The sequence below is a fragment of the Acinonyx jubatus genome, chromosome C2 (genome assembly GCF_027475565.1).
Source record: "Acinonyx jubatus isolate Ajub_Pintada_27869175 chromosome C2, VMU_Ajub_asm_v1.0, whole genome shotgun sequence".
NCBI lineage: Eukaryota > Metazoa > Chordata > Mammalia > Carnivora > Felidae > Acinonyx > Acinonyx jubatus.
The window spans coordinates 65,079,989-65,106,809 of record NC_069384.1 but is presented as its reverse complement, the minus strand read 5'-3'; the positions used below and the strand labels follow the sequence as shown (position 1 = coordinate 65,106,809).

Below are 26,821 nucleotides of genomic sequence, written 5' to 3'. Positions count from 1 at the left end.
TATGTCCATCTGTTTTGTGTCCTCATATGAGTGAAGTCATATGATTTTTATATTTCCCTGACTGACCAATTTCACTTAGCATAATACCCTCCAGTTCCATCCACGTAGTTGCAAATGGCCAGATTTCATTCTTTTTGATTGCCAAGTAATACTCCATTATGTGTGTGTGTGTGTGTATATGTGTGTGTGTGTGTGTGTGTGTGTGTATGTATGTATATATATATATATATATATATATATATATATATATATATACACACACCACATCTTCTTTATCCATTCATCCATCGATGGACATTTGGGCTCTTTCCATACTTTGGCTATTGTTGATAGTGCTGCCATAAACATGGGGGTGCATGTGTCCCTTCAAAACAGCACACCTGTATCCTGTGGATAAACACCTAGTAGTGCAATTGCTGGGTCGTAAGGTAGTTCTATTTTTAGTTTTTTGAGGAACCTCCATACTGTTTTCCAGAGTGGCTGCACCAGCTTGCATTGCCACCAACAATGCAAAAGAGATCCTCTCTCTCCGCATCCTCGCCAACATCTATTGTTGCCTGAGTTGTTAATGTTAGCCATTCTGACAGGTATAAGGTGGTATCTCATTGTGGTTTTGATTTGTATTTCCCTGATGATGAGTGATGTTGAGCATTTTTTCATGTGTCGGTTGGCCATCTGGATGTCTTCTTTGGAGAAGTGTCTATTCATGTCTTTTGCCCATTTCTTCACTGGATTACTTGTTTTTTGGGTGTTGAGTTTGATAAGTTCTTCATAGATTTTGGATACTAACCCTTTATCTGATATGTCATTTGCAAATATCTTCTCCCATTCTGTCGGTCGCCTTTTAGTTTTGCTGATTGTTTCCTTCACTGTGCAGAAACTTTTTATTTTGATGAGGTCCCAGTAGTTCATTTTTGCTTTTGTTTCCCTTGCCTCTGGAGACGTGTTGAGTAAGAAGTTGCTGCGGGCAAGATCAGAGGGGTTTTTGCCTGCTTTCTCCTCGAGGATTTTGATGGCTTCCTGTCTAACATTAAGGTCTTTCATCCATTTTGAGTTTATTTTTGTGTATGGTGTAAGAAAGTGGTCCAGGTTCATTCTTCTGCATGTCGCTGTCCAATTTTCCCAGTACCACTTGCTGAAGAGACTGTCTTTATTCCACTGGATATTCTTTCCTGCTTTGTCAAAGATTAGTTGGCCATACGTTTGTGGGTCCATTCTGGGTTCTCTGTTCTATTCCATGGATCTGAGTGTCTGTTCTTGTGCCAGTACCATACTGTCTTGATGATTATAGCTTTGTAGTATAGCTTGAAGTCTGGGATTGTAATGCCTCCTGCTTTGGTTTTCTTTTTCAAGATTGCTTTGGCTATTCGGGGTCTTTTCTGGTTCCATACAAATTTTAGGATTATTTGTTCTAGCTCTGTGAAGAATGCTGGTGTTACTTTGATAGGGATTGCATTGAATATGTAGATTGCTTTGGGTAGTATTGACATTTTAACAATATTTTTTCTTCCTATCCAGGAGCATGGAATCTTTTTCCATTTCTTTGTGTCTTCTTCGGTTTCTTTCATAACCTTTCTATAGTTTTCAGTGTATAGATTTTTCACCTCTTTGGTTAGATTTATTCCTAGGTATTTTGTGGGTTTTGGTGCAACTGTAAATGGGATCGGTTCCTTGATTTCTCTTTCTGTCACTTCATTGTTGGTGTATAGGAAAGCAATCGATATCTGTGCATTGATTTTATATCCTGCAACTTTTCTGAATTCATGTATCAGTTCTGGCAGTGTTTTGGTGGAATGTTTTGGACTTTCCATACGGAGTATCATGTCATCTGCGAAGAGTGAAAATTTGACCTCCTCCTGGCTGATTTGGATGCCTTTTATTTCTTTGTGTTGTCTGATTGCAGAGGCTAAGACTTCCAATACTGTGTTGACTAACAGTGGCGAGAGTGGACATCCCTGTCTTGTTCCTGACCTTAGGGGGAAAGCTCTCAGTTTTTCTCTACTGAGGATGATATTAGTGTTGGGTCGTTCATATATGGCTTTTATGATCTTGAGGTATGATCCTTCTATCCCTACTTTCTTGAGGGTTTTTATCAAGAAAGGATGCTGTATTTTGTCAAATGCTTTCTCTGCATCTATTGTAAGGATCATATGGTCAACAAAAGAAAGCTGGAGTAGCCATACTTATATCAGACAATCTAGACTTTAAAATAAAGACTGTATCAAGAGATGCAGAAGGGCATTATATCATAATCAAGGGGTCTATGGACCAAGAAGACCTAACAATTATAAACATGTATGCACCAAATGTGAAAGCACACAAATATATAAATCAATTAATCACAAACATAAAGAAACTCATTGATAGTAATACCATAATAGTAGGAGACTTCAACACCCCACTCACAACAATGGACAGATCATCTAATCAAAAAATCAACAAGGAAACAGTGGCTTTGAATGACACACTGGACCAGATGAACTTAACAGATATATTCAGAACATTTCATCCTAAAGCAGCAGAATATACATTTTTCTCCAGTGCACATGGAGGGTTCTCCAGAATAGACCATATACTGGGACACAAATCAGCCCTAAGTAAGTACATAAAGATCGAGATCATACCGTGCATGTTTTCAGACCACAACATTATGTAACTTGAAATCAACCACAAGAAAAAATTTGGAAAGGTAACAAATACTTGGAGACGGAAGAACATCCTACTAAAGAATGAATGGGCTAACCAAGCAGTTAAAGAGGAAATTAAAAAGTATATGGAAGTCAGCGAAAATGATAGCACCACAACCCAAAACCTCTGGGACACAGCAAAGGCAGTCATAAGAGGAAAGTATATAGCAATCCAGGCCTTCCTAAAGAAGGAAGAAAGATCTCAGATACACAACCTAACCTTACGCCTTAAGGAGCTGGAAAAAGAACAGCAAATAAAACCCCAAACCAGCAGAAGACAGGAAATAATAAAGATTAGAGCAGAAATTAATGCTATCGAAACCAAACAAACAGTAGAACAGATCAATGAAACCAAAAGCTGGTTCTTTGAAAGAATTAACAAAATTCATAAACCACTAGCCAGTCTGATCAAGAAGAAAAAGGAAAGGACCCAAATAAGTAAAATCAAGAATGAAAGAGGAGAGATCACAACCAACACAACAGAAATAAAAACAAGAGAATATTACGAGCAATTATATGCCAATAAAATGGGCAATCTGGAAGAAATGGACAAATTCCTAGAAACATACACTCTACCAAAACTGAAATAGGAAGAAATAAAAAATTTGAACAGACCCATAACCAGTAAGGAAATCGAATTAGTAATCAAAAACCTGCCAAAATACAAGAGTCCAGGGCCAGATGGCTTTCCAGGGGAATTCTACCAAACATTTAAGGAAGAGTTAACACCTATTCTCTTGAAACTGTTCCAAAAAATAGAAATGGAAGTAAAACTTCCAAATTCTTTCTATGAAGCCAGCATTACCTTGATTCCAAAACCAGACAGAGACCCCACTAAAAAGGAGAACTATAGACCAATTTCCCTGATGAACATGGATGGAAAAGTCCTCAACAAAGGTATTGCTAACCGGATCCAACAATAAATTAAAAAAATTATTCACCATAACCAAGTGGGATTTATACCTGGGATACAGGGCTGGCTGAATATCTGCAAAAACAATTAACGTGATTCATCACATCAATACAAGAAAAAACAACTATCTTTTTTTTTTTCCCAACTTTTTTTTTTTTTTTTTTTTTGGGGACAGAGAGAGACAGAGCATGAACGGGGGAGGGGCAGAGAGAGAGGGAGACACAGAATCGGAAACAGGCTCCAAGCTCCGAGCCATCAGCCCAGAGCCTGACGCGGGGCTCGAACTCACGGACCGCGAGATCTTGACCTGGCTGAAGTCGGACGCTTAACCGACTGCGCCACCCAGGCGCCCCAGAACAACTATCTTTTAAGGAACAAAGTTGAGACTATTACTACTTGTTCATTATTTTGAATACAAGAATGGTTTTACAGGTGTATGTATATGTATATGTATATGTATATGTATATGTATATGTATGTATATATATATCAAAATTTATTAAATTGACACTTTTATTTTTTTTTTAACGTTTATTTATTTTTGAGACAGGGAGAGACAGCATGAACGGGGGAGGGTCAGAGAGAGAGGGAGACACAGAATCCAAAACAGGCTCCGGGCTCTGAGCTGTCAGCACAGAGCCCGACGCGGGGCTCGAACTCACGGACCGCGAGATCATGACCTGAGCCGAAGTTGGATGCCCAACCGACTGGGCCACCCAGGCGCCCCAAATTGACACTTTTAAATATCAGCAGTTTATTACATGGAATTTGTACCTCAATAGAGTTGTTTTTGAAAAGCTAATGTATAGGAAAATGAGAGAGCAAAAGAGCAAAAAAAAATACAATAAAAGGAACATAGAACAAGTTGGAAAAATAAAACAAATAGTAACATAATAGATATTTAACTCATTTATGTCAGTAATTATCTTAAGAATAAAAATACAATTCTAATAAATGGCAAAGCTTATTGTATTAAAGAATAAACATATTAGAAGTTTTTATTAAAATATTTTAATTAGTGACAAAGTTTGTCTTAGCTCTTATTATCTTAGTGTACCTTGCTTTATTTTCGGGTAGCCACAATGAAATATTTTATTTATGAGAACAATATAAAGAAAAAATATTAAAAACTTTTTTCTCAACACCAAAAAAACAATTCAATTAAAAAATGGGCAGAGGACCTGATTAAACATTTTTCTGAAGAAGACATATAGATAGCTAACAGACACATGAAAAGATGATCAACATCAGGGAAATACAAATCAAAACTACAACAAAATATCACCTCAAAATGGCTAATATCAAAAGGACAAAAAATAAGTATCGGTGAAGACATGGAGAGAAAGGAACCCATGTGCACTGTTGGTGGGAATATAAATAAATTGATGCAGCCACTCTGGAAACAGTATGGAGGTTCCTAAAAAAATTAAAAATAGAAGTGCCATATGATCCAGTAATTCCACTACTGGGTACTTAGCTAAAAAAAAATGAAAACACTCATTCTAAGAGATAAATGCACCCCCATGTTAGTGCAGCATTATTTACAATAGCCAAGATGTGGAAGCAGCCTAAGTGTCCATTGATAGATAAATGTATTAAAAAGATGTAATACACACACACACACACACACACACACACACACACACACACACACACACAAATGGAATATTACACAGCCATGAAAAGAATGAAATCTTGCCATTTGCAACAATATGGTTGGAGCTAGAGGTTATTATGCTAAGTGAAATAAATCAGACAGAGAAAGACAAATACCATATGATTTCACTTATATGTGGAATCTAAGAAACAAAACAAATGAATAAAAAAGCAGAAAAAGACCTACAAAGACAGAGAACAAGCTGGTGTTTGCCAGAGGGGAGGTGGGTAGGAAGATGGGCAAAATGGGCGAAGGGGAGTGGGAAGTACAGGTTTTCAGCTATGGAAATCATGGGGATGAAAGTTACTGCAAAGAGAATATGTAGTCAGTGGTACTGTAATAAAGTTGTATGGTAGCTATACTTGTGAGCATAGAGCATAGAGTTGTTGTATACCTGAAACTAATGTAACATTGTGTGTTAACTATATTTCAGTAAAAACAAACAAACAAACAAACAAACAAACAACTTTCTTTTATCCCTGGCTTCAACTAAGTTGTAGTTTGAAATGAGCCTCTTCACTTGGGATGATTGAGGTTGTGGTTTGGCATATAAAATACTCTATATTTGCACGTTTCTCAGGAGAGGGTCTATAGCTTTCACCAGTATCTCATGTCCAAAAAAATACTTAAGAATCTTGGTTTAAAGAATGAAAGAACTGAGTGCTGTTCTAAGGGTCTAATTTCTCAACAGTACTTCTCTGAAATTAATTTCTTAGTGAACAGTCAAATGACTCAAAATGTGTACATGAGCCTTATCACAGCAGCTTGGAGTAATAAATTCCAGATTATCCCAAGGGTTTGTGTGGTTTAAACTTTGATGAAAGCTCTGTTTCCTTTAGTTGGACTGGGATTCTCATGGTATGATACCCAGATCAACAGCTACAGCGTCACTTGGGAATTTACTAGAAATGCACATTCTCAGGCCCTACTGATTCAGAAACTCTGGAAGTGGGGGCAAGCAATCAGTGTTTTTGAAGGAGCTCTCTAAATGATTCTGATGTATAAATTTGATAACCACTGAGTCAAAATATACCTAGAAGAGCCCATTCTCTACCCCCTGCTTCTAGGCCACATTTAGGACAGTTTGTTAATTAAGGAAGTGGCTACAGAAGGAGCAGTCTAATTTGATGGCTTATATTTTCCATCTCTTTATCCTCACAGGCCGAATTGCTCTCACACAAGTATACTGGGTTGCGCAGCAACACGGAGCAACAGTTTAGAGAAAATCAGTGTCCAGCTGAAACTGGAGTTTAGAGACACAGCATGAAAGTTCACTCATAAAAATTCTGACCAGGAGGCTTTTCAGGGATGAGCCCCAGTAATTCCAAAGGCCTTGGAGCTCCACTTTTTTTATTTTTACATTTTTTATTTATTTTTGAGAGAGAGAGAGATAGAGACAGCAGAGAGAGAGGGAGACACAGAATCCAAAGCAGGCTCCAGGCTCCGAGCTGTCAGCACAGAGCCCAATGTGGGGTTCGAACTCACGAGCTGTGAGATCATGACCCAAGTCAGACGCTCAACCGACTGACCCACCCAGGCACCCCTCCACTTCTTTTGAGGAGGAGAACATTCAGTCTCCCCAACGAACTGAACCTCAGGAACAAAGTTTTATTTACCTTTTTCCAGCTGTATGGCACCCTCACAAACATCCTTTAAAAGAGTACTTAGTGTCACCAAGGCTCTATTTGTAAGGTGGGTTAATGAGTTCACTAAGCCTATGTTCTGAGTACCCAAAAGGAGAAGTCTTAGCTGTAGCAGCATAGAATTGAGCTGTTTAAAACTAGCCTCTGGGGGAGGCTGTGTGGCTCAGTCAGTTGAGCATCCAGCTTCAGCTCAGGTCATGATCTCACGATTTGTGGGTTCGAGCCCCACGTAGGGCTCTGTGCTGACAGCTCAGAGCCTGGAGCCTGCTTTAGATTTGGTATCTCCCTCTCTCTTTCTGCACCTCCCCAGTTTGTGAGCTCGCTTGTGCACACTCTCTCTTATAAATAAATAAATAAATAAATAAATAAATAAATAAATCAATCTTTAAAAATAAAACTAGCCTCTGAAGTGTCAAATGATCATTTTCTCAAGTCCTCCTGTAGCCTTCTGAAGCTTGCTTTGTTGTGACACCTTACTGTTTGTTGATGAGTAATAGCATAGAGCACTTCACAGCAGTTCTCATTAAAGGAGGGCAGCCAAGTGGAATTCATTCTTGGCTCTTAATAGTTTTCAAATGAGAATTTTATTGCATATTAATGAGCACCATTTGACATTTGTGACTGGTTTTTATGGAAATCATGCACTTATAATTTGCATAATAGTACCTAAGTGCTTTTAGGTAACAATGCAACTCTGAGAAGTTGGTGAGGGTTTTAGTATGTTGTTTTTAGTGTTGCCTTTTTTTAGGGGGAGTGTGGTGGTTCTTTAATCCCCAGCTCCAGTCCCTGGCAGTAGTGTGGAATATTAACAGGTCTCCAGGATCCATCTATAAGGGGTCTCTAGGATCTGTCTATAAGGCAGTTGGGACTCACTGCCCAGTTTGTGTGTGGTTGTCCCAGCATATAACTGAGAGCACAGAGAGAGTCAGCAAAACACATCAGGGCAGGGTTCTAAAAGCAGGAGATGCTCCCACTGTAGTCAGAAGGGGATGTTCTAGCCCTCCGCGAATCAAACCTCCTGCTTCTCCTGACTTATAGAAGTCTCTAGATGATCCTGAGGGTTGTTCCTAGACATCTAGGACTCCTGTGCTCCGTGATGTCTTGAAAATGTCTCTGGGTCTACCTCAACAAATATGTATTGATTGCCTAGTATGTACCAGGCACCATGCTAGGTGCTAGAGCAAGACCATGTTGGTGTGTTCCCTGCCACATCCTTAGCTCTTAGCACAGTGACTATTGCATAATAGTTGATCAATATTTATTGAATTAATGAACATGGTCTTTGCCATTGAGGATCTATATCCATTGAGGATATATAATTCATTATTCTTACAAAATCTAATTGTAAGTATAGTATAAAGATCATTATAGTATAAAGATTGTGATGTTAGAAGATATTAATGATTCAGAACTTGGAATTCTGTTAGAGTATTTAGAGAAACAAGATGGATAACCTCAGTTATGCACCCTCAAGTCTTCTGTACAAATGACCCTTCTGTATAAATCAATATTTATTGATGATCCAGTGTATATCAGTTATGTTTCCATACATCCCATACATCCCATTTGATTTAATCATTAGCAAAACCTATGAGGTATAGATAGTATTATCCTCATTTCATAGAGGAGGTGGCTAAGAATTGGAGAAGTGACTAACCGAAGTCACCACATATGGAAAATGATGTATCTGAGACTTAAATTCAGCCTCAGTATTATCCATTCCAGTGCCACTTATTACTGACAATGATCCGAGAATATATAAAGCGAAGCCAAACTCCAAGTACTGGCATTGAGGGTTGAATTGGCCTAGGGGCCTTGGGATGTGCCCTGTATTCAGTCGACCTACTGTTTGTAGTAAACTTACTACTTACAACACTGTTTCCTATATTCTATAGTGGACCGAATCTAGTAGCTAGTCTGATTCACTGTAATTCTGTCAAGTAGCCAGAAACGTTTAAACACTATATAGCAAAGGGAGAAATCAGGTTTAGTAGAAGAAAATTACAAGTAATATGAAACTAAAAGCTCAGGATAGCCCGCTATAATGTTGAGCAAAAATGTTCTCCAGATTTTTGAAAGATCACTGTGGGCTAGGAAGCACAGGAAGAGAGAGGCTTTGGGATACAGGGATTATTAGGAAAGAATGGTGGTATAGTTTGAGAATTCATACAAATCCCAAGGATCCCAAAGCTCTGCTTTCTCTGAGATCCACACCAGACTAAGGGAGTGAATCAAGTCCACTCCCCTTCCTCACTCCCCACCCACACCCCATCCCTGCCAAGGGAGACCCAGTGATTTCATTCTGTTTTTAAAATCCCCTAAGAAGGATGTGTTGGCAGCAGCCATTTCTCCCAGCCCCCCTCACCCCCACCTTTCCTCCAGTAAATCAAGATTCCTTACATGGGCCCTGCCCCAGGGTCTTTGGGATAATCACTCAGAAACCATGAAACTTAATTGGAGGCCCCTCGAAGTCTTCAAAAAGAAACTTAACCATTTCTTCCTCTTTTATATGGCAAATCAGAGACTCCAAGAAGCAGATTAATTCAAATCTTATTTACATTGTTGGAGAGAAAATGTACAAGTTCTTCCAAAACGTATTATCTCCTGAGAGAATATTCTTTCTCCTTCCACTGTGTTCCTTTTCTCTCTTGGACCTCCTCCACAATCTGCTAACAGCAGCCCTAGAGCTCTTACCCCTACAACCCTGCCTACTTCCCCAAGTCCAGGCCTTGCTCAACTGTCCCAAATGTGTGAAAGGCCAACCACAACTTCCTTGTTGTTGTTTTGGCATTTTTTTTTGTTTTTATTTTGAGAGAAAGAGAGAGAGATTGGAAGAGGAGGAGAGGCAGAGAGAGAGGGAGAGAGAGAATCCCAAGCAGGCTCCGTGCTGAAGCCCAATGCAGGGCTTGATCTCATGAACCACCAGATCATGACCTGAGCGGAAATCAAGAGTCAGACGCTTAACCAGCTGAGCCACCCAGGCACCCCTAAAGGCTTTTAAAGTAGTATAGAAAAAGTACTGAACTTGGGAGACCTAGATTCTCTTCCTACACTAGGTGATTCTGAGCCTCTCAACCTCTGAGGGCTGTTTCCTCAACCCATAAAATGAAGAGGTTAGTCTTTATGATATTTGTGGTTGCTTCTTGCTCCACTATTCTGTGACTTAACCCTGACCAAACATCTGTTCCTATATATGCAATATTTTCCCACCCTAATCTCATACTTATGCTCTCTTAGAAAGTATCTACAGCTCTGAGCCATCTCCTGTGTGTAGATCTATGTGGCAGGTAGTTCTTGAGGGAGGTTGAATCCTCTCTGCCTTTGTTTGCACCTGCCTGGTACCCCCAGGAAGAGCAGTACATGCTCAGGGAATGGAAGTGAATTTTACTATTAGTATAAGTGCCCCATACTCAGGATGTTTATAAACCTACCAGAACATAACGCAGTGCATTCAAAGGCAATTAAAAATGCATTTTACATTCCCTGCTGTTTATAGTTATCTGTGTATCTGCTGCCTATATTCACATAGCTAATGGAGAACTAATACCTCAGGCGACATTGGGGCCAGAAGGATTCTTAGTGACTATCTAGTACAATGCTGTTGGTGGTAGTGGTGGTTTGAATAGATACATTTTTTATGCATTTGCCTGTGGTTCTGTCTTATCTCTTTTAGTGGGTAACCTGAGGCCAAAGTACTTTGTTGTTTTTTTTTTTAAGTTTGTTTGTTTGTTTGTTTGTTTGTTTATTTCTCAATAAATGAAATTTATTGTAAAATTGGTTTCCATACAACACCCTGTGCTCATCCCAAAAGGTGCCCTCCTCAATACCCATCACCCACCCCCCCTCCCTCCCACCCCCCATCAACCCTCAGTTTGTTCTCAGTTTTTAAGAGTCTCTTATGCTTTGGCTCTCTCCCACTTTAACCTCTTTTTTTTTTCCTTCCCCTCCCCCATGGGTTCCTATTAAGTTTCTCAGGATGCACCTAAGAGTGAAAACATATGGTATCTGTCTTTCTCTGTATGGCTTATTTCACTCAGCATAACACTCTCCAGTTCCATCCATGTTGCTACAAAGGGCCATATTTCATTCTTTCTCATTGCCATGTAGTACTGCATTGTGTATATAAACCACAATTTCTTTATCCATTCATCAGTTGATGGACATTTAGGCTCTTTCCATAATTTGGCTATTGTTGAGAGTGCTGCTATAAACATTGGGGTACAAGTGCCCCTATGCATCAGTACTCCTGTATCCCTGGGGTAAATTCCTAGCAGTGCTATTGCTGGGTCATAGGGTAGATCTATTTTTAATTTTTTGAGGAACCTCCACACTGTTTTCCAGAGTGGCTGCACCAGTTTGCATTCCCACCAACAGTGCAAGAGGGTTCCCGTTTCTCCACATCCTCTCCAGCATCTATAGTCTCCTGATTTGTTCATTTTGGCCACTCTGACTTGCATGAGGTGATATCTGAGTGTGGTTTTGATTTGTATTACCCTGATGAGGAGCGACGTTGAGCATCTTTTCATGTGCCTGTTGGCCATCCGGATGTCTTCTTTAGAGAAGTGTCTATTCATGTTTTCTGCCCATTTCTTCACCGGATTATTTGTTTTTCGGGTGTGGAGTTTGGTGAGCTCTTTATGGATTTTGGATACTAGCCCTTTGTCCGATATGTCATTTGCAAATATCTTTTCCCATTCCGTTGGTTGCCTTTTAGTTTAGTTGCTTGTTTCCTTTGCTGTGCAGAAGCTTTTTATCTTCATGAGGTCCCAGTAGTTCATTTTTGCTTTTAATTCCCTTGCCTTTGGGGATGTGTCCAGTAAGAAATTGCTACGGCTGAGGTCAGAGAGGTCTTTTCCTGCTTTCTCCTCTAGGGTTTTAATGGTTTCCTGTCTCACATTCAGGTCCTTTATCCATTTTGAGTTTATTTTTGTGAATGGTGTGAGAAAGTGGTCTAGTTTCATTCTTCTGCATGTTGCTGTCCAGTTCTCCCAGCACCATTTGTTAAAGAGACTGTCTTTTTTCCATTGGATGTTCTTTCCTGCTTTGTCAGAGATTAGTTGGCCATACTTTTGTAGGTCTAGTTCTGGGGTTTCTATTCTATTCCATTGGTCTATGTGTCTGTTTTTGTGCCAATACCATGCTGTCTTGAAGATTACAGCTTTGTAGTAGAGGCTAAAGTCTGGGATTGTGATGCCTCCCGTTTTGGTCTTCTTCAAAATTACTTTGGCTATTCGGGGTCTTTTGTGGTTCCATAAAAATTTTAGGATTGGTTATTCTAGCTTCAAGAGGAATGCTGGTGCAATTTTGATTGGGATTGCATTGAATGTGTAGATAGCTTTGGGTAGTATTGACATTTTGACAATATTTATTCTTCCAATCCATGAGCATGGAATGTTTTTCCATTTCTTTATGTCTTCTTCAATTTCCTTCATAAGCTTTCTATAGTTTTCAGCATACAGATCTTTTACATCTTTGGTTAGATTTATTCCTAGGTATTTTATGCTTGTTGGTGCAATTGTGAATGGGATCAGTTTCTTTATTTGTCTCTCTGTTGCTTCATTATTAGTGTATAAGAATGCAACTGATTTCTGTACATTGATTTTGTATGTATGTATGTATGACTTTGCTAAATTCATGTATCAGTTCTAGCAGACTTTTGGTGGAGTCTGTCGGATTTTCCATGTATAATATCATGTCATCTGCAAAAAGTGAAAGCTTAACTTCATCTATGCCAATTTTGATGCCTTTGATTTCCTTTTGTTGTCTGATTGCTGATGCTAGCACTTCCAACACTATGTTAAACAACAGCAGTGAGAGTGGACATCCCTGTCGTGTTCCTGATCTCAGGGAAAAAGCTCTCAGTTTTTCCCCATTGAGGATGATGTTAGCTGTGGGCTTTTCATAAATGGCTTTTATGATGTTTAAGTATGTTCCTTCTACCCCGACTTTCTTGAGGGTTTTTATTAAGAAAGGATGCTGAATTTTGTCAAATGCTTTTTCTGCATCGATTGAAGGATCATATGGTTCTTACCTTTTCTTTTATTAATGTGATGTATCACGTTGATTGATTTGCGAATGTTGAACCAGGCCTGCATCCCAGGAATGAATCCCACTTGATCATGGTGAATAATTCTTTTTATATGCTGTTGAATTCGATTTGCTAGTATCTTATTGAGAATTTTTGCATCCATATTCATCAGGGATATTGGCCTGTAGTTCTCTTTTTTTTACTGGGTCTCTGTATGGTTTAGGAATCAAAGTAATACTGGCTTCATAGAATGAGTCTGGTAGTTTTCCTTCCCTTTCTATTTTTTGGAATAGCTTGAGAAGGATAGGTATTATCTCTGCTTTAAATGTCTGGTAGAACTCCCCTGGGAAGCCATCTGGTCCTGGACTCTTATTTGTTGGGAGATTTTTGATAACTGATTCAATTTCCTGGCTGGTTATGGGTCTGTTCAAGCTTTCTATTTCCTCCTGATTGAGTTTTGGAAGTGTGTGGGTGTTTAGGAATTTGTCCATTTCTTCCAGGTTGTCCAGTTTGTTGGCATATAATTTTTCATAGTATTCCCTGATAATTGCTTGTATTTCTGAGGGATTGGTTGTAATAATTCCATTTTCATTCATGATTTTTGTCTATTTGGGTCATCTTCCTTTTCTTTTTGAGAAGCCTGGCTAGAGGCTTATCAACTTTGTTTATTTTTTCAAAAAACCAACTCTTGGTTTCATTGATCTGCTCTACAGTTTTTTTAGATTCCATATTGTTTATTTCTGCTCTGATCTTTATTATTTCTCTTCTTCTGCTGGGTTTAGGCTGTCTTTGCTGTTCTGCTTCTATTTCCTTTAGGTGTACTGTTAGATTTTGTATTGGGGATTTTTCTTGTTTCTTGAGATAGGCCTGGATTGCAGTGTATTTTCCTCTCAGGACTGCCTTTGCTGCATCCCAAAGCGTTTGGATTGTTGTATTTTCATTTTCGTTTGTTTCCATGTATTTTTTAATTTCTTCTCTAATTGCCTGGGTGACCCATTCATTCTTTAGTAGGGTGTTCTTTAACCTCCATGCTTTTGGAGGTTTTCCAGACTTTTTCCTGTGGTTGATTTCAAGCTTCATAGCATTGTGGTCTGAAAGTATGCATGGTATGATCTCAATTCTTGTATACTTATGAAGGGCTGTTTTATGACCCAGTATGTGATCTCTCTTGGAGAATGTTCCATGTGCACTCAAGAAGAAAGTATATTCTTTCTGTTGCTTTGGGATGCAGAGTTCTCAGTATATCTGTCAACTCCATCTGATCCAATGTATCATTCAGGGCCCTTGTTTCTTTATTGACCATGTGTCTAGATGACCTATCCATTTCTGTAAGTGGAGTGTTAAAGTCCCCTGCAATTACCACATTCTTATCAATAAGGTTGCTTGTGTTTGTGAGTGATTGTTTTATATATTTGGGGGCTCCGGTATTCGGCGCATAGACATTTATAATTGTTAGCTCTTCTTGATGGATAGACCCTGTGATTATTATATAATGCCCTTCTTCATCTCTTGTTACAGCCTTTAATTTAAAGTCTAGTTTGTCTGATATAAGTATGGCTACTCCAGCTTTCTTTTGACTTCCAGTAGCATGATAAATAGTTCTCCATCCCCTCACTTTCAATCTGAAGGTGTCCTCAGGTCTAAAATGAGTCTCTTGTAGATAGCAAATAGATGGGTCTTGTTTTTGTATCCATTCTGATACCCTATGTCTTTTGGTTGGTGCATTTAGTCCATTTATGTTCAGTGTTATTATAGAAAGATATGGGTTTAGAGTCATTGTGATGTCTGTAGGTTTCATGCTTGTAGCGATGTCTCTGGTACTTTGTCTCACAGGATCCCCCTTAGGATCTCTTGTAGGGCTGGTTTAGTGGTGACGAATTCCTTCAGTTTTTTGTTTGTTTGGGAAGACCTTTATCTCTCCTTCTATTCTAAATGACAGATTTGCTGGATAGAGGATTCTTGGCTGCATATTTTTTCTGTTCATCACATTGAAGATTTCCTGCCATTCCTTTCTGGCCTGCCAAGTTTCAGTAGAGAGATCCGTCACGAGTCTTATCGGTCTCCCTTTATATGTTAGAGCACATTTATCCCTAGCTGCTTTCAGAATTTTCTCTTTATCCTTGTATTTTGCCAGTTTCACTATGATATGTCATGCAGAAGATCGATTCAAGTTATGTCTGAAGGGAGTTCTCTGTGCCTCTTGGATTTCAATGCCTTTTTCCTTCCCGAGATCAGGGAAGTTCTCAGCTATTATTTCTTCAAGTACACCTTCAGCACCTTTCCCTCTCTCTTCTTCCTCTGGAATACCAATTATGCGTAGATTATTTCTCTTCAGTGCATCACTTAGTTCTCTAATTTTCCCCTCATACTCCTGTATTTTTTTATCTCTCTTTTTCTCAGCTTCCTCTTTTTCCATAATTTTATCTTCTGGTTCCCCTATTCTCTCCTCTGCCTCTTCAATCCGAGCCATGGTTGTCTCCATTTTACTTTGCAGCTCATTGATAGCATTTTTTAGCTACTCCTGGCTGTTCCTTAGTCCCTTGATCTCTGTAGCAATAGATTCTCTGCTGTCCTCTATACTGTTTTCTAGCCCAGCGATTAATTTTATGACTATTATTCTAAATTCACTTTCTGCTGTATTGTTTAAATCCTTTTTGATCAGTTCGTTAGCTGTCATTATTTCCTGGATTTTTTTTGAGGGGAATTCTTCCGTTTCGTCATTTTGGATAGTCCCTGGAGTGGTGCGGGACTGCGGGTCACTTCCCCTGTGCTGTCTTGAATAACTTGCGTTGCTGGGCTGGGCCTCAGTCAGACCTGATGTCTGCCCCCAGCCCCTGCTGGGGTCACAGTCAGACTGATGTGTGCCTTTTCTTCCCCTCTCCTAGGGGCGGGATTCACTGTGGGTGGCGTGGCCTGTCTGGGCTACTTGCACACTGCCAGGCTTGTGGTGCTGGGGATCTGGCGTATTAGCTGGGGTGGATCGGCAAGGTGCACAGGGGTGGGAGGGGCAGGCTCAGCTCCCTTTTCCTTCCGAGATCCACTTCGGGAGGAGCCCTGAGGCACTGGGAGGGAGTCAGACCCGCCAGAGGGATGGATCCTCAGAAGCGCAGCATTGGGTGTTTGCACGGTGCAGGCAAGTTCCCTGACAGGAACTGGTTCCCTTTCAGATTTTGGCTGGGGGATGGGCAAAGGAGATGGCGCTGTCGAGCGCCTTTGTTCCCCGCCAAGCTGAGCTCTGTCCTCCGGGGCTCAACAACTCTCCCTCCCTTTGTTCTCCAGCCTTCCCGCTCTCCATGCAGACCTGTTAACTTATAGCCTCCCAGATGTTAAGTCCCGCTTGCTGTCAGAACACACTCCGTCCGGCCCCTCCGCTTTTGCAAGCCAGACTGGGGGCCTCTGCTTGGCCCCGGGCCGCCCCTCCACCCCAGCTCCCTCCCGCCAGTCCGCGGAGTGCGCACCGCCTCTCCGCCCTTCCTACCCTCTTCCGTGGGCCTCTCGTCTGCACTTGGCTCCAGAGAATTGGCTCCAGAGAATCCATTCTGCTAGTCTTCTGGCAGCTTTGTGGGTTATTTAGGTAGGTGTAGTGGAATCTAAGTGATCAGCAGGACACGGTGAGCCCAGCGTCCTCCTACGCCACCATCTTCTCCCCAAAGTACTTTGAATAATGTATCTCTTTGCTCACATTGTGTAGAAACATCCCTATTACTCCAACTGCCTCTTCCCTGCTTTTTATTTTATTTTTATTTTTTTTAATGTTTTTTTATGAGAGAGAGAGAGAGAAAGAGACAGAGAGACCGAGCATGAGTGGGGAAAGGACAGAGAGAGAGGAAGACACAGAACCAGAAACAGGCTCCAGGCTCTGAGCTGTCAGTACAGAGCTCCGTATAGGGTTTGAACTCATGAAGCATGAGATCATGACCTGAGCTGAAGGGGCACACTTAACCAACTGAGTCGCCAGGTGCCCCTCTTCCTCTGCTTGTAATATACAACATGTAGTGGGATGAAAAATGAGGCAAGGAAATAGGACAAAGGGAAAATAGATAAAGGGTAATAAAATAAGCCAGAGATACCTAACATTGAATAGTCGTTATAAGTGAGCCACACATTTGGTTCCATGCTTCACAGAGGCCAAAAGAGAGAGATACATACTATGCATGACATAAAAATGTTCCAGAAAAGGGTTAACTTTTCCTAGTATTTGAGAGGAAAATAAATTTACACTATATGTCCTTATGGAAGAGCCACTAAGTCAATGTTGTAGACTACACCATCAACAATATCTTATTGATACTTACAATGCTAAGTGAATTCATTCATTAAATAAGCATTTACTGAGTACCTACTATGTGCCATATATGTTTCAGTGCATTACAGTTGCTATTCTTTCTAGTGCTCAAATTATCCTGTCATTGGTCAGGGGGAACCAGCTGACTCCTGTGTCCTTTTGACATGATGCTATAGTCTCTAATACTTTTTTATTTTCTAGTATGACAAGATGTCCCAGACTGATCTTGTATATTTCCATCTCCATAACTTAAATTGGCTATTTCACTAAAGAAATCTGATTCTTTTTTAGTGAGTGGTTTTAGAGACCACAGTCTGGGCACTCAGAGTATATTATTGTTGGGTTGTAATTACTCCTAAGCCTCCATTAACAGACTAAAAAATATGACTATTTTAAAAAGAGGAGAATCAATTCTAAGTTCATACTGGTATTTCTAATTTAAATTTAAGGTAAAAAGGTATTTACTTAACTTATTTTTTATGTGAATCTCTTTTCTCTCACTTTGAAAATTTTGGTTCCCAATAACATAGCCATAATTAATTATTTCCTTTACCTAATAGATACTTATATGTATGTATGTGTATGTATGTGTGTGTACCCATCCAAATAAGAGGAATATTACCCATTTCATGCATTTTAATATTTCTTTGTGGGTGTTTTTTGTCCTTTGGAAGAATAATCAAATTACTGTTACTTAAATTCTTTCTGTGGTTATACCATCAACTTGATATAGGTAGATTAATTTATTTCAATTTGTATTTAATTTTTAGAGATTGATTTTATTTATGATTTAATTTTGTTTTGAAATTAAGTAAAATATTTACATGGTTTCAGAGCCCAAACTATAAACAATGAGAGGTCTATTTTACCTCCCTGTCATCTCCCCCTTGGTCTTTTCCTCCCCTTATAGGTAAAGCTTTTGGTCTTTCATTGTTTTTTTGAAAATAATCCAATGACCTATGTGGATTTCATCTCCTTTCTTACATAACATAAAAGGCAGCACACTATATATGTTTTGCTGCATTTTGCTTTTTTTTTTTTTAACATTCTGTCCAGGAAATCATAGCAGTATGTAGATACTTTCTCATTCTTTTTAAAAAATTTAGATATTCCTTATTTTTAAAAACTAAGTATTATTATACAAAAGCAATAGATTGATTTTTCTCAGGAGGTGAGGGTGCTGCTGGGTGGAAGAAGGGGTCTGGAAAGAATATGCCAAGGTGTTAGTACTTAATTCTGGGTGTTTAACATTTTCTTTCTTGTACGTTTCTGAGTTTTAAAAATATCTATGAATTTAAAAACAATTTTAAATACAACTGCACACCAAAGCAGCAAAAGAAAACTCTCAGGAATCACTAAAATATGAACATCTAATGGAATTAGATCAAAGAGGGAAAGTTCATGGGGCACCTGGGTAGCTCAGTAGGTTAAGAACTGGACTTCAGCTCAGGTCATGATCTCACGGTTTGTGGGTTTGAGCCCTGTGTTGGCCTCTGTGTGGACAGCTCAGAGCCTAGAGCCTGCTTCTGTCTCCCTTTCTCTCTGCCCTCCCCCACTTGTGCTCTGTCTCTCTCTGTCTCAAAAATAAAAGTAAACATTAAAAATTAAAAAAAAACAAAGAGGGAAGGTTCAGGAGAGGATGTACATGAGAAGGTTCTATAGATGGTGGAGCTGGGCCTGAACAGAGAGCTCTAAATACTCTAGAAGGGTTACCTGACATGTGAGAAATTGCTGATGAAAAGGGAAGAACCAAATCCTCCCCAAATTTTGTTTGCTTAACTGACCATTGTTAGATGACACTGAATATTTCCTGTAAGAACAGGAGAGAGATTAATGTAGAGAGCTGTCATAATTTTCAATATGGAATTAACCTTTCATATTTTATATTTACATGGCCAAACTTGGCAACCTTATTTACAATTGCTTCATTCCCGGGGGGGAGGAGTTCATATAGTGGATATACTTATCCACTATCCAAAGCATATTCAGATTTGCTTGCCTTGTCCCTCAAAAATAGCTAGATGATTATCAAATCATTCTGAACACCCAGAAAATTGATCTGAGGACTGAGAGAACAATGTGCACAACTAGAGGGAGAAAAGAGGCCGCATCACGGAAGGTAGGAGGTAATGTGATTTGGGGGAGAAAAGAATTGCAGGTGCTGTGGAGGGGAGGGAACCCTGATCACGGAGAGAGGAGAGAGAGAGTGAGAGTGAGAGAGAGAGAGAGAGAGAGGGAGGGAGAGAAAGCAGCATGCAGAGGATTGCACAAGGAAAACACTTCCCCAAGACCCTTGACTGGGAAAATGGGAGGAGCTGATTATCAAAAGTTTACAAGCAGCTGAACTGAAAGTCTGAAGTTTTAGAAGTTGGCACCATTACCAGGGTCAAGCCTGACAGGCATAACTGTGCTCCTGTAGAAAAGGAGGGCTGAGGTCTTGGAGTGGACAGCATGGTCTGAGGATCCCCTGGGTTTCACTGGAAGAGAAAGTTTCCCTTCCTGAAATGCATTTTGGAGAGTCAGCACTGCTTCTAAAGGTACAAAAGAGACTGTGGGTGCCATTGAGCTGCCCTGTTCATTAGCATACCTGCTGAGGGCAGCTAACCTGGATGCCAGCTTTTTGCTACAGTTTTCCATAAAATCTAAGCCCCTGCATGGTTGTGTGACTGCTTTTCTGGGACAAACTAGTACCAGCCACAGCACAACAAGACCCTGCCCCAGAGGATCAGTGCAGGTCCACATTGGCTGGATCTCTAAAAATCGGAGTTTTGAAACCCAGTTACATGTAGCCTGAGATAAAACATAGGAACACTGCACCACTGATAGCATGGACAAGACACGGTGAAGGCAGGGACCTGATAGAAGCCTGGAACACAAGAGGATAGATTGTTTGCTCTTCTGTGAGGGCTTTCTGGGCAGCAAAGGGCACAGACTCCCCTCTCCAGGGAAGAGACTGGGTCAACACCATTTTTCACTCCTCCCATCAGCACGAAGGACTTCAGCAAAGTGGCACAGCACACAGAGTGGAGGCTTGAGCTGCTTAATCCAAAGCCTACCCCCTTGCATTCTGCAGGTGCCTTTTTGGGCAGGGCGGGGGGCAATAGCACAAGCAGGGCAGGGGCAGAGAGAGGGGGACAGAGAATCCAAAGTGGGCTCTGTGCTGACAGCAGCAAGCTGATGTGGGGCTTGAACTTGCAAACTGCAAGATCATGACCTGAGCTGAAGTTGGATGCTCAACCGACTGAGCCACCCAGGTGCCCCTGCAGGTGCCTTTTTTTAATAGGGCAAGTGTGATTAGAGCTAGAGCAGCAGTAAGCCCCTCCCGTAGAAGACCAGCACAAACAGCTCTCCCCACGCACCAGGTCTACTGGTCATAGAGTGCTGCAGAGCTTCAGCCCTAGTGATGAAAATAGGACCAGCCACAGGCTTTCCTAACACATAAAAGGTAGAGACCTAGACAAAATGCCAAGATGGAGGAATTAAACCCAAAAGAAAGAACAAGAAGAGGTCACAGCCAGGGAGCTAATCAAAACAGATATAAGTAAAATGCCTGAACCAAAATTTAAAACAACTATCATAAGGGTACTAGCTGGGCTTGAGAAAATAGAAGAAACCAGAGAGACCCTTACCACAAAGATAAAAGACCTAAAAATTAGTCAGGCCCAAATAAAAAATGCTGTTACTGAGATGCAAAACTGACTGGATGTAATAACCACAGGATGAAAGAAGCAGAGGAATGAATAACTGGTATAGAAGATAAAATTGTGGAAAATAATAAAGCTGAAAGGGGAGGGAAAGAAAAATACCAAATCACAAATATATATTTAGGGAACTCAGTGACTCCATAGAGCATAATAACATTCATATCATAGGAGCCCCGAAGAGAAGAGAGGGAAAAGGGGCAGAAGGTTTATTTGAGCAGATTATAGCTGAAAACTACCCTAATCTGGGGAAAGAATCAGACATCCAAATCCAGGAGACACAGAGAACTCTCATCAAAATCAACGAGAGCCAGCCAACACTAAGACATATTATGGTAAAATTTGAAAATACAGAAATTAGGGAAAGAATCCTGCAAACTGCAAGGGAAAAGCAGTCCCTAATCTATAAAGGAGTACAAATCAAGTTAAGAGCAGATCTCTCCACAGAAACCTGGCAGGCCAGAAGGGAGTGGCATAATACATTCAACAAGCTGAATGGGGAAAATATGCAGCCAAGAATACTTTGTCCAGTAAGGCAGTCATTCAGAATAGAAGGAGCGATAAAGAGTTTCTCAGACAAACAAAAATGAAAGGAGTTTATGACCACTAAACCAGCTCTGCTGGTTAGAAATATTAAAGGGAACTCTTTGAGTGGAAAAGAAAGACCAAAAGCAACAAAAACTAGAGAGGAACAGAGACCATCTCCAAAACACCAACTCTATAGGTAACACAATGGCACTAAATTCATATCTTTCAATAATCAATATGAATGTAAATGGACTAAATTCTCCAATCAAAAGACATAGTGTATCAGAATGAATCAAAAAAAAAAAAAAAACCCACAAGACCCATCTACATGTTGCCTACAAGAGATTCATTTTAGACATAAAGATACCTCCAAAGTGAAAGTGAGGGAATGGAGAACCATCTAATGGTTGCCAAAAGAAAGCCAGAGTAGCCATACTTCTGTCAGACAAACTAGAAATCTAGAACAAAGACTGTAACAAGAGATGAAGAAGGGCATTATATCAGGGTGCCAGGATGGCTCAGTATGTTAAGCTTCCAACTTAATTTCAGCTCAGGTCATGATCTCACGGGTTCGTGAGTTAAGCGCCACACTAGGTTCCACACTGATGGTGTGGAGCCTGCTTAGGATTCTGTCTCCATTTCTCTCTGCTCCTCCCCTGCTCATTCTCTCTCTCTCTCTCAAAAATAAATAAATAAACTTAAAACAAAAGAAGGCATTATATCATAATTAAGGGGTCTATCCAACAAGATCAAACAATTGTAAATATTTATGCCCCCAACTTAAAACACCCAAATATATAAATCAATTACTAACAAACATAAAGAAACTCACTGATAGTAATACAATAATACTAGGAGACTTTAACACACCACTTGCAGGAATGGACAGATCATCTAAGCAGAAAATCAATAATGAAACAATAGTTTTGAACAACATACTGGACCAGATGGCCTTAACAAGTATATTCAGGACATTCATCCTAAAGCAGCAGAATGCATATTCTTTTCAAGTGCACCGGAACATTCTACAGAATAGATCCATACTGGGTCACAAATTAGGCCTCAGCAAATACAAAAAGATTGAGATCATACCACGCATATTTTCAGACCACAACACCATGAAACTTGAAGTCAGCTATAAGGAAAAATTTGGAAAGACCACATACACATGGAGGTTAAAGAATATTCTATTAAAGAATGAAGGGACTAACCAGGAAATTAAAGAAGAAATTAAAAAGTACATGTAGGCAAATGAAAATGAAAACACAGTAGCCCAAAACCTTTGGAATGCAGTGATGGCAGTCCTAAGACAGAAGCATATTGCAATACAGGCCTACCTCAAGAAGCAAGAAAGGTCTCAAATATACAACCTAACCTTACACCTAAATGGAGCTCCAAAAGGAACAACAAATAAAGCCTAAAGCCAGCAGAAGAAGGGAAATAATAAAGACTAAAATGGAAATAACTGATACAGAAACAAACAAACAAAAAATGAGTGCCTGTGTGGCTCAGTTGGTTGAGCATCCAACTCTTGATCTCAGTTCAGGTCTTGATCTCAGCATTGTAAGTTTGAGCCCCACATGGGGCTCCACACTGGGCATGGGACCTACTTAAAAATTAAAATTAATATAATAATAATAATAATTAACAATAGAAAAAAAACACAGTAGAACAGATCACTGAAACTAAGTGCTGGTTCTTTGAAAGAATTAATAAAATTGATACCATCCTATCCAAACATATCAATAGAAAAGATAAAGGACCCAAATAAATAAAATCACCAATGAAAAGTGATAACAATCACAACCAACAACTCAGAAATACAAACAATTATAAGAGAATATTATGAACAATTATCTGCCAACAAACTGGGCAATCTAGAAGAAATGGATAAATTCCTAGAAACATGCAAACTACCAAAACTGAAACAGGAAGAAATAGGAAATTTGAATAGACCCATAACCAGCAAAGAAACTAAAACAGTAATCAAAAATCTCCCAGCAAACAGGGCCAAATGGCTTCCCAGGAGAATTCTACCAGACATTGAAATAAGAGTTAATACCTATTGTTCTCAAACCGTTCCAAAAAATAGAAATGGAAAGAAACTTCCATACTCATTCTACAAGGCCAACAATACCTTGATTCCAAAACCAGCAAAGACTCCACTAAAAAGGAAAATTACAAGCCAATATCCCTGATGAACATGGATGATAAAATTCTCAACAAGATACTGGCAGATGGAATCCAACAATACATTAAAATAATTATTCACCACAATCAAGTGGGATTTATTTCTGGGTTGCTGGGGTGGTTCAGTATTCTCAATCAAAGTGATACACCACATTAATAAAAGAAAGGATCAGAACCATATGATACTCTTGATGGATACAGAAAAATCATTTGACAAAATACAGCATCCATTCTTGATAAAAGCCTTCAACAAAGTAGGGATAGAAGGAACATACCTCCACATCATAAAAGTCATATACAAAAGACCCACAGCTAATATCTTCCTCAATGGGGAAAAACTGGAAGCTTTTCTTCTGTGGTCAAAAACAAGACGGGGATGTCCACTCTCACCATTGTTATTTAACATAGTACTGGAATCCTAGCCTCAGTAATCAGACAACAAAAAGAAATAAAAGGTATCCAAATCAGCAAGGAAGAAGTAAAACTTCCACTATTTGCAGATACTCTACGTAGAAAACCCAAAAGACTCCAAAAAAAAAAATCGCTAGAACTGATACACAAATTCATCAAAGTTGCAGGGTGTAAAATCAATGTACAGAAATGCATTGCATTGCTATACACCAATATATACCAATAATGAAGCAGCAGAAAGAGAAATCAAATCATTGATCTCCTTTACAACTGCACCCCCCAAAAAAGACACTAAATAGCCAAAGCAGTCTTGAAAAAAACAAAACAAAGCTGGAGGCTTCACAATTCTGGACTTCAAGCTATATTACAAAGCTATATTACAAAGCTATAGTCATGAAGGCAGTGTGGTACTGGTACAAAAAACACATAGATCAATGGAACAGAATAGAAAACCTGGAAATGGATCCACAACTATATGGCCAACTAATCTTTGACAAAGCAAGAAAGAATATCCAATGAAAAAGACAATCTCTTTAACAAATGGTGCTGAGAAAACCGGACAGCAACATGCAGAAGAATGAAACTAGACCACTGTCTTATACCATACACAAAACCAAATTCAAAATGAATGAAAAACCTAAATGTGAGACAGGAAACCATCAAAATCCTAGAGGAGACCAGAGCCAGGAACCTCTTTGACCTCGGCCATAGCAACTTCTCAGTAGACACTTCTCCTGAGGCAAGGGAAACAAAAGCAAAAATGAACTATTGGCACTTCATCAAGATAAAAAGCTTCTGCAGAGTGAAGGAAACAATCAACAAAACTAAAAGGTAGCCTATGGAATGGGATAAGATATTTGTAAATGACATATTGGATAAAGGGTTAATATCCAAAATCTATAAAGAACTTATGAAATTCAACACCCAAAAAACATATAATTTGGTTAAGAAATGGGCAGAAGACATGAATAGACACTTTTCCAAAGAAGACATCCAGATGGCCAGCAGACATGAAAAGATGCTCAACATCACTCATCACCAAGGAAATACAAATCAAAACCACAATGAGATTCACCTCACTCCCGTCAGATGGGTAAAATAACAACACAGGAAACAACAGATGTTGGTGAGGATGTGGAGAAAAGGGAACCCTCTTACATTGTTTGTGGGAATGCAAACTGGGGCAGCCACTGTGGAAAATAGTATGGAGGTTCCTCAAAAAGTTAAAAATAGAGCTACCCTATGACCCAGCAATTGCACTACTAGATGGCTACCCAAGGGATACAAAAACACTGAATTGGGGGCTCCTGTGTCACTTAAGCGTCTGACTTTAGCTCAGGTCACGATCTCACAGTTCATGGGTTTGAGCCCCTCATTGGGCTCTGTGCTGATAGCTCAGAGCCTGGAGCCTGCTTCGGATTCTGTGTCTCCCTCTCTTTCTGCCCCTACGCCGCTCACACTCTGTCTCTCTCTCTCTCTCTCTCTCTCTCTCTCTCAAAAATAAATAAACTTAAAAAAATTTTTTTAATTATGATAAGGCTTATAAAAAAATACTGAAGTGGCAAGTACACCCTGATGTCTATACCAACATTATCAACAATAGCTAAATTATGGAAAGAGCCCACATGTCCACTGGACGAATGGATAAAGAAGAGGTGGTATATATACACAATGGAATATTACCCAGCCATCAAAAGGACAGAAATCTGGAGGTACCTGGGTGGCTCAGTTGGTTGAGCATTCAACTTTGGCTCAGGTCATGGTCTCACGATTCTTGGGTTCAAGCCCTGCCTCCGGCTCTGTGCTGACAGCGCATAGTCTGCTTGGGATTCTCTCTGTCTCCTTCTTTCTCTATCCTTACCTGATTTGTGCTTTCTCTGCCTCAAAATAAATAAATAAACTTAAAAAAAATAAAATCTTGCCATTTTCAATGACATGGATGGAACTAGAATGTATTATGCTAAGCAGTTTTCTTTATCTCACAAATAAATGTCTTTATTTTACCTTTTCAGTGAAACACCTTTTCACTGGGTATTGTATTCTGGGTTCACTTTATTTTTCTTTTATTACTTTAAGATGTCCTTCAGTTCTCTTCTGATTTACATAAGTTCATATGAGAAATCTGTTTTAAGTCTTACTGTTATTCCTCTGTACATCATCTGGCTGCATATTAGATTTTATCTTTATTGCCAGTTTTCAGTAATTTTATTATAAGGTGCATTAGTATGTGTATGTGTGTTTTAATGTTTATTCTGCTTTATTTTGGTTGAGTTTCTTGGATCTCTAGGTATATACTTATCATCAAATGTGAAAAAATTTTGATTATTATTTCTTTCAAATATTTTTTTTTTCTGTTCTCCTTCCTTTATCCCCTGGAATCCAATTACATGTATATTAGACCACTTCCTATCATTCCATACGTCACTGAGGCTGTGTCCATTTGTATTAATTGCTTTTCACTCTGTGCTTCATTTTGGATAATTTGTATTGCTTTGCTTTTAAGTTAAGCAACATTTTGTTTTTTAGTGTCTAATCTATTTTAATTTCAGAATTATATTTTTATTTCTATAATTCTATTTGGGCCTTTTCTATATTGTTGATTTCTCTCCTCATTTTGTTTATGTTATGTTTTGCATCTTTGATGATATAATAGTTGTTTTAAAGGTCCTTGTGTGCTAATAATATCATTTCTGTATTTGTTTTTATTGATTTTTTTTAAATGTATGGTTACAGGTCATATTTTTTTTTGCTTCTTTGCATGTATGGTGATTTAGTATT

The 26,821-nt window shown here is 39.3% G+C and overlaps 1 protein-coding gene across 5 annotated transcripts in view; it reads left to right on the top strand.

The window, feature by feature from the left end:
• Nucleotides 1-26,821, top strand: part of GPR156 (G protein-coupled receptor 156) — a 115,353-nt gene that overhangs the window by 19,031 nt on the left and 69,501 nt on the right. The window lies entirely within an intron of this gene.